This window comes from Neopsephotus bourkii, unplaced genomic scaffold (assembly GCF_033783945.1).
Source record: "Neopsephotus bourkii isolate Nb327-2 ecotype Australia unplaced genomic scaffold, CSIRO-AGI_Nbou_v1 NB_1572, whole genome shotgun sequence".
NCBI classification, from domain to species: domain Eukaryota; kingdom Metazoa; phylum Chordata; class Aves; order Psittaciformes; family Psittacidae; genus Neopsephotus; species Neopsephotus bourkii.
In genome coordinates, this window is record NW_026902048.1 from 507,452 (window position 1) to 518,234 (window position 10,783).

At 42.3% G+C, this 10,783-nt stretch overlaps 1 long non-coding RNA gene across 1 annotated transcript; it reads right to left on the reverse strand.

Moving 5' to 3' along the window:
- Nucleotides 1-882: 882 nt before the first annotated feature.
- LOC133221915 (uncharacterized) lies at nucleotides 883-10,214 on the reverse strand. Its single transcript, XR_009728109.1, has 3 exons — nucleotides 7,120-10,214; nucleotides 2,152-2,229; nucleotides 883-1,338 (listed from the first exon to the last, which is right to left on the reverse strand). It is a non-coding gene; the product is annotated as an uncharacterized LOC133221915 (long non-coding RNA).
- Between the last annotated feature and the right edge of the window lie 569 nt (nucleotides 10,215-10,783).

Below are 10,783 nucleotides of genomic sequence, written 5' to 3' on the forward strand. Positions count from 1 at the left end.
ACCTATATCTCCCCCCAGATACTTCATTTCAAAGCATTCCACCCATAAACGTTCCCCAGCTTGGTCTCAAGACCAGACTGACAGAAAAGCCAGGAGCGTCTTTGGACTCCTCGCTCTGGTACCCCTCCTTCTTCTCCCAGGTCATCCTGCATCCCATTTCTGTTGCGGATACACCAAGTCTCCACTGTTCTCATTGATTTCTTTTACAGTTCTCAGCGTTCAGCATCAGCATATCAAATGAAGCATTCAGAAAATGAGCAATTAGAAAAGGCTGATAAGTAATACTCTGATACTTTGTCTTAATGCTGCATGTAATGAAGACTTATCAGTGTCTAAAATGCTGGTTTGGGGAGGGGGCAGGGAGCTAGGCAAGATAGCTAAAAAAAATAAGAGTCAGATGACTACCCAGTACACCCACATGTACCATAATTAGCTGATCTATTTCAGTGGTCTGAACCAGCCCAGTTTAGAACACTTCATTTTGAATTGAATATGGTTAATAATCATGATCTATGAGTTTGTGTCTCGTTTAAAGAATTTGTCAAAAAAAAAATCTATAGTTGAATAAAGACAAATCCTTTTTTACAATTACCTTTTTTTTCCCCCTTAAAGAGGCTTGCAGCACAGCAAACAGTTCTTCCTCTGCTTCTTCACTTCCTACCAAATTCAGTGGGATGTGGACATGTGCTTAAGTGCTTTGCTAAATCATGGCATAACACTATCAAACCTGACACATGGCCATAAACCACAGCGTCCTCTTTCAAAACTTGCTTTAAATAAAACGGGCTGGGGATGTCTTCAGATACATTAAAATAAGGAAGTGAACTAAAAGAGAGGATACAGAATATTCACTTGAAAATGGTTCACTCTAAATACTGTAAATGTTTTTACAAATAAAGCTAACAACAGGCCCTTTATTTTTCAGCTTGGACTGCTGCTAGTCACTTCTTTTTTAACGCAGTATATACTTTACCATGAAGAAGGAACTTAATGTGAAAAGCAATCTGTGCTTCTATTTTTAGCCAATTATTTACATGTAATGAAATTTTGTTCCTCTCTACTCCGGAGGCTTAGATGATGGTTTCTTTGCCAAGAAAAGACTTTGTCAACACACAGTCATTTTCAAAGGGGCTTTCAGTTGCTCCAGCTCTGCTGCAGCTCTGTCAGTGATGGCAACACTCAGATCTGTCACGATTCTGTCTTTGTTTCAAAAGGACGTGCTCATCAAGTAATGCAACTGGGGTGTAACCAGAGCAGGTAAGAGCACCTCCAAAACAGTCTTCTCATGGTCAGTCACCTCCATTCCCGAGCTAAAACCACAGTACTTTTTTCTTTTACCTTTGGGGGAGAGAGAGAAGAATAAAGATCAGTGTTTTCTTCAACCAAATTGTTGATATTTTCAATTCCCAGTTTTTAAAAGTTCATTTTCCCCTTTTTGCCATGTTACAGTGAAATAAATTACTTCCACAGTCTACCTTCCACCCTCCTTTCTTCCATTTCTTCTATTCTGTAACCTCCCCCAAAATGTATCAGATCACATAATTCACTTGCTTAAAAACATTTTCAGACACAATAACACTTTTAAAACAGATATGCATTTTTTTTGTACTACATGTTGTTCTCATTAGTCCGAGTCTCCAAGACTTCTCCCTCTTTGCCTAATAGTCTAAACTTACTATTCTCAAATGTAAGGAGGGGGAAGGAGTATAATATAACTTAGTTAACAATAGATTTGCAATGACCCTATTTCCTGCTAGAAAAACATGGCCAGGCCGTTCAAACTATCTTTTATTCCTGGAGGCATAAAGATCATTTAGATGTGTCACTGAAACAGACTTTTCTGGTGGAAAAAAAAAAGAACAAACCAGAAGTCATTCAGGTACATTTTAGTGAAAAGGGCTTGGCTATACGTGAAGAAAATGGAGCAGCAGTACATCAGATAAAGTCAGTCCATCCTTCGTAAGCAACATATGCGGCATTGCGCAATATGCGGCATGGTAAGTTCAGCGACATTGAGCTACTGGGACTTGGCTGGTACACACACCTCCCCTTAAATTCACATCCTAGTGCACTATTGTATTCAAGTGTATTATACCCTATTATGTTACCATAATCTCTCAAGTTGGGCCCAAAATAAGGGCTGCTACCTACTTAGAAAAGGAAGATTGACAGCATCTTTGCTGCATGTGGTGTTAAACTTTACAGAGGGGGAGTTAATCACCTGAAATCCTAAATCAGGGAAATACAGGATCATTTTGTTGATGTCATGTCTTTTATATCCTTAGATCTCCTGGTATAACAATGATATCGCAATATGGAAGGCATATGTAAATGGGTTACTATAATCTTTAATTACATATGCAGTGTTACGGCGTGACACATCCCAGCTTCATTTGCGTATTTCCTGTTCTTTCAGTTCTTTCTTCTCAACTTGCCTTTCTGCTTACACTTTACAGCACTCAGTACTCAAAGCCTACCATGGCCATGGTACTGACTCTTCCCCATTGCAATATTTGCAAATCTTTTAGAATTTAATTGCACTCCTTGTGCAATTTGACCACCCTGTATATTGTGTTCCCCGCCTGGAATGAGGCATTCCAAGTCAAGCTCAGTTCTCCTATGTACTTGAGTGCTATACAAAGCATTGCAGCTGCAAGACAATAGTAACAGGCACAACAATTAGCCCATTCTTTAACACTATTTGCTTAACCTTTTCTGCTGCAGCACCAATGGATGATATGTGCTTGCTCATAGCACTCTCCTAATGTTCTGAAGGCCTGTCCTTTGTAATTAAGCTATTTATTTGTACAGAGGCAAATGAAGTATCAATTGTATCGAATGGAGACTACATTTTTAAGGTGAGGATGAACAGAAGGTCTTCCTGCCTGTTTTTACTGCCACGGCTGCTGACCGTGACGCACAGAACCTACAGATCACAGCGACCTTTTCCATTCTGCCCAGTGCCTTTCATGTATTGCACCTTTACAGAGCAAGGAAAGTGCCTGGATTACCTCCAAAGCAGCCACAGAGGCACCATGGAAAATGCCTTGTTTAGTTTTATACGTAACAACAGCCGCCTCAACAGCAAAACTCATGCTAGAGGAGTTTTATGTCATAGGGGGCTGCTTTCTCTACTGCATTGAGGCATACATGTTAAAGACAGCCCAAGCTAGGAAGGTATCAGCCTCCTACTGGCATTGCAGCATTTAGTTTAACTTACCTAAATTAAACTTCTGTAACTTTTACCTCAGGTAAACTCCCACAGTTGCACAGATCTAGTTCTGTATGTACTACCGTTCACTTTTCTCTGAGCTTGTATTTGAATTATTCTACTTTTTCTTTTAAAGTGAGATTTTTTTCCCTTTAAGAAGAAATGGTCATTCCCGAGATATTCATCTGCACTTGTAAAAGCATTTCCTTTGGCTGAGCTGAATCCAGATTTTTCTGTCAACAAAATTCCATTTTGCTGAATCACAATTGGAATTTTTTGTCATTAGCACCCATTTTCACAATGTGTGGACACAGCAGGAGAGGAAAGTAAAAAGCGACTGCAACAGGTCATCACCAATCCATACACAGTTCTGTATCAAACTAACACCTAGAGTGTCAGATGCTTCAGCTTGAAATTGGCCAAGAACTATTCAAACCTGAGGACAGAAAACCCAGAAAGCTGCATCTATTTCCCAAACACCTTCAGCAAGGTGAGGCAGACTTTTAATTAAGCTGTACAGACTTGCAGCATCAGCAAAACCAGGTTTTAACTGTGACAAACTCGTTCATTCCAATTAAAAGTGATTTTATGCAAGACTGCAAAGTCCCAGTGCTTAAGTTACCTTCCACAGATACTAAATAATTTCTAATAAGCAAAGTTCTGTGGGAAAATGGTAAGAATCAAGGTCCTAAATTTTCCAGAACTTTGAGGGTAAATCCTTGTTCTGATGTTTCATGTTACTTCCCCCTTTCCTGTACTCACACAATACATGTAAAATACTGAAATTTTCATATAATCCTCATTTATAACAATTTTCCATGGGGCATCAGTCACAGAGTGGTCTAGAAAAAGACAAAGACCTGTTACAATTTGAGTCTCTTTCCTCTTTCCTGTCCTACAGCTTCCATTATGGACCACACAGAGAAGCAACATAGAAGGAAAGGAGTAGATTATTACCTGTAGAAGTAATTAATGTAGGCAGTATAGGAGTAAATCATGCTTATCTTCTGCTTTTCTTTAGCTCTCATCTTGCCTGAAGTGGTTCAGAGCAGAGGTGGATAAAATGCTGAATGAAAAGCCAGTAGCTAGGCTGCACCTGCTGGCACAGAGACAGTATCTGGTATGAAGCACTCACATCTTTATTCTGTACCTAATCACTATTTCTAAAGAACCACTTTAGTCCTGGGAACATTGTAAATAAAGCTGAGTTCCAGTAGCAAGTGGAGTTCAGTTTAGATGGCTCATCTGAAAACAACAGGGCTAATTATACTGTAGCAATTACCTGAAAATTATATGTATGTTGTTTTTCTGCCTGTCAATACTGCTATTTTCAAACTTCGCATGGTTCTCATGGGTTGCTGCAGCAATGCTGTCCCCAAACGGCCTTCTGCTCTCACCATTAACTCAGCCTTGGGTTTGGGGAGAGTGGTTTAGAAGTTTCAGCTGCAGCATGTGCTAGTTAGCTCACACCTTTCACGCTCACCTGCGCTCTCCACCACAATATAGCCTCACCTGCACTGTGCTTGAGAAAATTCTTTCATTTTAATAGCCTTTCGAGTATGGATTATGAGATTCTGACTCTATAATAGGACTACTAAACCAGCATCAAATGAAGATTTACTCTTGCACATTAAGAGATACTTAAAATTCACCCTATCCTGCTCAATAAGATCAATAAATGTCATAATTCTGATTTTGGAGAGTTTTATTTCCTCAATACCAGCATGGCTATCACCTGTTTTTCATTGTTTCTTTTAAGAGCAACCAATAAAAGCACCTAAGACAGCAGGCAAGTGCCACACAGGTGAGTGTTGCACCCCACTCCCAAGACGGGAATGCTGTCTAGCAACAAGAACAGGAGAAAGGGAGTCAGGAATTTTTGGATCAGCTCCAAATAGATTCCTGCCATATTACCTGATTTTGACCAAGTAATGGGATAAAATACACTTGGAATGACTCCTTTGTGAAACGGGGATGATGATGATAATAATAGCTATCTCCCTGGACTGTTGAGAGGAAAATAACATTTGGAAAGCACTTTGAGATTCTTGGATGAAAGGTAATGGAGCTGGAATGTTTGCAACATTAAAATAAGTTGGAATAATGTTAATATTTATTGCAGACAGTGCTTTCATCTTCAAAGCTCTTTAACATCAATGAATTAACAAAGAAAATATTAATAAAGATCATATTTATCATTGAAACTATTTTCCCAAAGCATTTATAAATTGATCTGCCTCCAGTTAAAAACTACTATTCAAAAAAAACTAAGGACCAGCTCCAGTATCATGCACTAAATCCCTAGTGGTCCTGTCCATAGCAAACCTACTTTGAACTAGGAATTGTTAGTTTATACTAATGAGGATAATTGGACCCTAAGCCAGTAGCACTGACGTTACTGGGAGGGTATCACCCACTACCAGGGATGGAAAAATCAAGGCAGCAAAGGAAGAAGGAAGAGCAGTGGTTAGAAAACACCTCTGCTTTCCCAGAGAGTCCATGCCAAGCTGTAGTGAGCTGGAGGTGGCGTTTCTCTCTGCAAGAGGGTACTGGTTTTAAGCAGGTTGTTGTGTCTCTGTAATAAGCTACAGAGAACTGAGACACACACTGTGCCACCAGGAGAGATATGCAGCAGCTCTAGATATTTCTCAGGTAACACATAGAATTTAGAGCATCCCAGACTGTTATCCAAAGGAATTGCACACTTTAAGTATATTCTTACTGGCACAGCTGCAACTATCACATTATCACTGGGAAGCACAGCCCAGCAATTTACTGAAAACCAGTAAATGAGACCGTCCTTTCCAAGCGCATTATCTGCATTGATTTTGAACGACTGCTTAAAGAACAGCAAGGGACCTTTCCCTCTGTGTTTGCTTTACCAGCCACCTTCCCCACTGCAGTCTCTTCAGCTGTAGAGATAAATGAAACCAGAGAAAACCCATTCTGTTGTTATTTCTCCCTACATACACCCCTTTTATTTTGAATTCAACATGTTTCCATAGGTCTCCTGCACTACAGCAAACGCAGCGAGTCGCTGGCACTCTCTGCTCATGGACTCGGATACATTCCAGAGCACAATGGGCTATAATAGATTTTTCTTCCTTTGAATCTGTGGTGTGCTTCATAGACTCTGGAGGTCATTTCAGGCAGCCCATCAATGTTCAATATCAATATTTCTGTTCAGTGTGTTCTCTGCCCACCAATCTGCAATGTGCACTCGCCAGATGTGCGTGCCACAAAACCAAAGCATTCCTCTCGTTTCTCCAGACTTGCTGTGAAAAAAACACCCCAAACCCAAACCCTCCACATTATCTGTGAAGTGTTTTGTAGCCCAGTCTTGTCAAGACTGGTGCTATTTCTTCAGAGTTGGCTGAAGGCTTTGCAAAGTTATTCACAGATTAAACTGTCCCGGTTAATCTGCTATACAATGGCGTCCAGGCAGAGCTTCAAATATGTTTGGGTTTGGATAGAAATCAAACGTTACCTTTGGGAAATATGCTTATTCTTAACATTAGACATAGCTTTTGGGTTACTTCCAATAACTTTGTTGAATTATAGGGAGTTTGTTATTGGGTTTTCTTTGTGCCCTGTATTTATGTGTCACGGCTGGACAGACACTGTTTTGTAGCATTTACAGTTCCTAGTGCTCTCAGTGCTATCAGGGAGATTTGCAGGCATTCATTATTCCACCTAACACCTAGCACATGGCCAGGATCCAGTTAGGAGCATACCACCACTCTGATGTGGGCTCATGAGGGTGGCACAGGTTGCATTTTGTAGGCTAGGAAAAAAACCATGGGAGCAGGAGACAGTAGTTCTATTAACAAATATGCCATAGCTGCAGAAAGTGTTTTACTGACAGGCAAGACTGACGTCCAGACAAACAACCAAGGTCTTTTTCTCACCATGTGATCTTTTCATAATCCTCCATTTCTCTCCTAGATCAACAGGTTCCTCTTTATTTGTCATTGTCAGCTCTTAGCACAAAGAGCCTTTTGTCCGTAGCTCTGACCCAAACACACAAGACTATTTTGTGTCCATTCTTGGCCATATGCTTTCAAACGGACTAATGGGTTTCCAAGCTATAAAGCAGAACCTTGACCCCGCAAGGGGAGATGGTTGTGTGACAACATCTCTCTGTTTTGACATCATAATTTATCCCTGTTTCAGCACAACCCAGCAAAAACTCTTGAGCCCAATCTGCTCCAGAGCTCTGCTATGGATACCGATGCTGAAATTGCAGCAGCAGCAGCGTCTGACGCGAAGGCTCAGAGCAGGAAAGACCTGAGCCAGTCAATAGCTGCCTCTTTATGTCCTCTTCTAGTTCAGGATCAGTGGTGTGATGAAGCTATCACGCCTCCTTTGTAAGGCAGCACATGTTGCAGCAGCAATCACACTAGCCATAAAGCCCAGAGGATTCAGAGCCCTGCCACAGTTTCCTTCTGCTCTGTTATTTCAGGTCCCATAACGGATGCATTGCTGCACCCGTGGATGTCACTCTAAAAATGCATTACCAAGGGAGGAACAGACAAACAAGAAAGAGTTACTTATTTGCCCCATTTCTCAGATTGCTGGACTACATCACATTGCACTCAGCCTGCCTGATTAAGAAGGGTAGAAAAAGCGACTGATGGCTTGTATGAACCTTGCTAGTGATACTCTGCATTTAACACAGTACAAAAAGAGTTCATACCCTTTAATTGGCACTCGCTCTGAACCATCATAGAAACCCTTTTGTTTTCCAGTGGAAATAGCTCTAAAGCCAAATTCCTACCTGTCTGTTTCAGGGTGTGTCTTTGCCACATCACATAACATGGGTTTGCTCAAGGTAAAACCTGGAGCTTCAAGGATGGCTTCTTAAGAGACACGATGGGGAATGCTGAGGAGAAGGGGGAACCTGGCCCTGATTTTATTTTTCCTCATTTCACTTCTTTCAAAGATCTGTATTTGATGCATCTGCTTTTCAGAGACTGGTGTCTGTGTCTATGTGTGACCCATTTCGTTTAGCAGCCACTTTCCCATGTGTTTAACAGAGCTTGTGGGTTTCCACCATTTGCTGGTGCTCCAGATGAGGGAGGAGAAGGAAAAGAGCTTCTTATCTCCCCCTTCAGCCCTTATCTGAGCCTGCCAGCTGGGTCATGCTAGGGTGGTGGCAAGGGGGAGGATGGACAACATCTATGGGGAGATGAGCACAAGGCTTATCTACGCATAAGGGAAGGGGGAAACCTGCACACCCCAAAGCACCGCTGATGTTAATAGCTGCTCCAGACCCAGGTTTGAGGGGCAAAGAGAGCAGCATTATGTGGCCTAGAACTGCCATCACCTGCACAGCCAACACCAGCGAGTCCTGCAAGTGGAGGAGCCCACCATCATGTTCTTAAATGAAGCATCAGCACATACAGAAACCAACCCAAGGCACTTTGTTTGCTGGAGTACAGCCTCAGGGGGTCAAGCCCAAGACTAACAGCATTATACCATGGCTGTCTGACAGGCTGGGGAGCAACAAAGACCAGCCTGTGCTCAGCCATCCTCAGAAGGGCAGAACAGAGGTTTGCATCAGCAGGGCAATCTCTCCAAAGCCCCTGGGTGGGAATTTTCCCTTCCCAATACTACTGATCAACCTGAACATACAGCACGAGCTCCCTCCAAAACCTGGCTTCAACGCTGTGATGCGAGTTACTTTGGGTTACCCAAGATGGAGCCACCGTCTCCCAGTTACACAAACAGATCTTCAGGGATTTGCAGAGCATTTAAACCAAAATCTCAACCAGAAATGCGATGACAGAATTCCTCTCAGAAGCCCTGTTACGTGCAAGTGAACACCAAAGCTTTTAATTTAGCTAAAAGATCTCTCTGCAAAGAGAGCGATGTACAATTTGTTCAGGACTAGTTGACAGATGGGAAAATTAAGTCCTCTGTTATTGTTCCATTTGCTGGATGCAAAAGAAATACTTCACACCTACAGAGGGCTTGGAGAATGGGAAGAGCTACAGAAATACCAGCTCTCCAGACAAAACGTACAGATGAAAGTGTCCGGGTCTGATCCTGGAAGATGCTCCACGCTTTCAGCTCGTCTGGAAATCAGCCTTTTCCTTAGCATTCCTCGGTGATTTTCCTGTGGTAAAGCAAAGGAATAAACGGGTTAATTTAGTATGAGACCTAAAAAATCAGAGTTACACAAGATCCTTTCAGTCTGACGTCCCCACCCTGCAAACTCTTTCAAAACAGTAAGTTCTCTTTTTCAGTTGAAATTTCCTTGTTTTTTTTAGAAGCTGGAAGCCTTTCACTGCAAGGTCTTTCTTTTCTCTACTAATAAAAATAGGCTATTAATACCATTTTGCCCTTTTTCATTGAAGCTACTGCGCAGTTTTCTTCCATCTGGGAGCCAAAACTATACCAAGAAATAACTGGCACCTCTTAGCCAAATTGCTCAGAGAGGACCAAGCAGTTGGCCCCGCGCTCACATCTGGGCTCTCTCAGACAATGAATAATGAATTAATGGGACATTATGGAGCAGACTTGAGGCCAAATTCAGTTCTGGGAAGTGCAGTTATTGCAGAGCTGTCGCACCAGCCATGGTCCCATATGCCAACCAAGGCCAGGGCTTGAGCTGACATAGAAATCGACTGTGTAAGAGGCCAATAGGGATTAAGCAAATACACTAAGACAGAGAACACGCAGCCCACAGGAATATCCAATTTCTTCTTCCACACAGCAGCAGCACAGCATTGCCCCTCAGTTTAAAGCCCCAGGTCTGGTTTGAGGTGCTGAGCTGTGGAGCGCCTGTGTTGAGGACACCATGTATCACAACAAGCAGGAGTAAACTGTTGGGGTTTAATTGGAGCCTGTTCCTCTTTATCAGCTGGAGGAGCAACAGAGCCTTCTCTGGTTGCAGATTCTGCTTTGATTACAAGCCTGGTAACAGCAGCTTCACAAAGGGATAGGAAAAGCCTATCCAACACCCAAGACCTTTCCTGTGGAGCACAGCAAACCCATCTCCCATGTGGAAAATTCCAGGGGTGCTGAAAGGCTGGAGACAACAGCCAGGCACCTGCCTAGTTATTCCCTTGCACAGGTCCTCATGCATTTGCAGTTCTTTTTGGGCATCCCTTTGCTGAAGCGATGGTCCTAGGAAGACAATTGAGTACTTTGTTGTTAGCCAGGATGCTGATTTACCATTGTTCCCTTGGGACGCACCTCGGGACCACGGTTTGCCTGCCTGGCTTACAAGAAGAGCCTCACTGAAAGCAAGAGTCAGTTGAGCCGAGCTTGACCCTCCATCCCCTTTGCTCCCTGTCCCGAGTTACCAGGCACTTGCAGATGTCTGTAGGAAAAAAACCTGTTTGCACCTTTAGCCTTTTTACTGCTCTTTCTAATATTTCTTTGCCTGTGAACGTTTCTGAGGGGAAAAGAAATCCCGATGTAAATCAAGCCCATTGTTTTCACTGAACTGTACTACGGGACTTCAGAACGTGGTTGTGATTTGCCACATCTGTTATTTTTATGCATTGTTTTTGTGCCAAGAGCTTTATAAAAGGTGTTCTACAACCACATCGTATCACATAATCC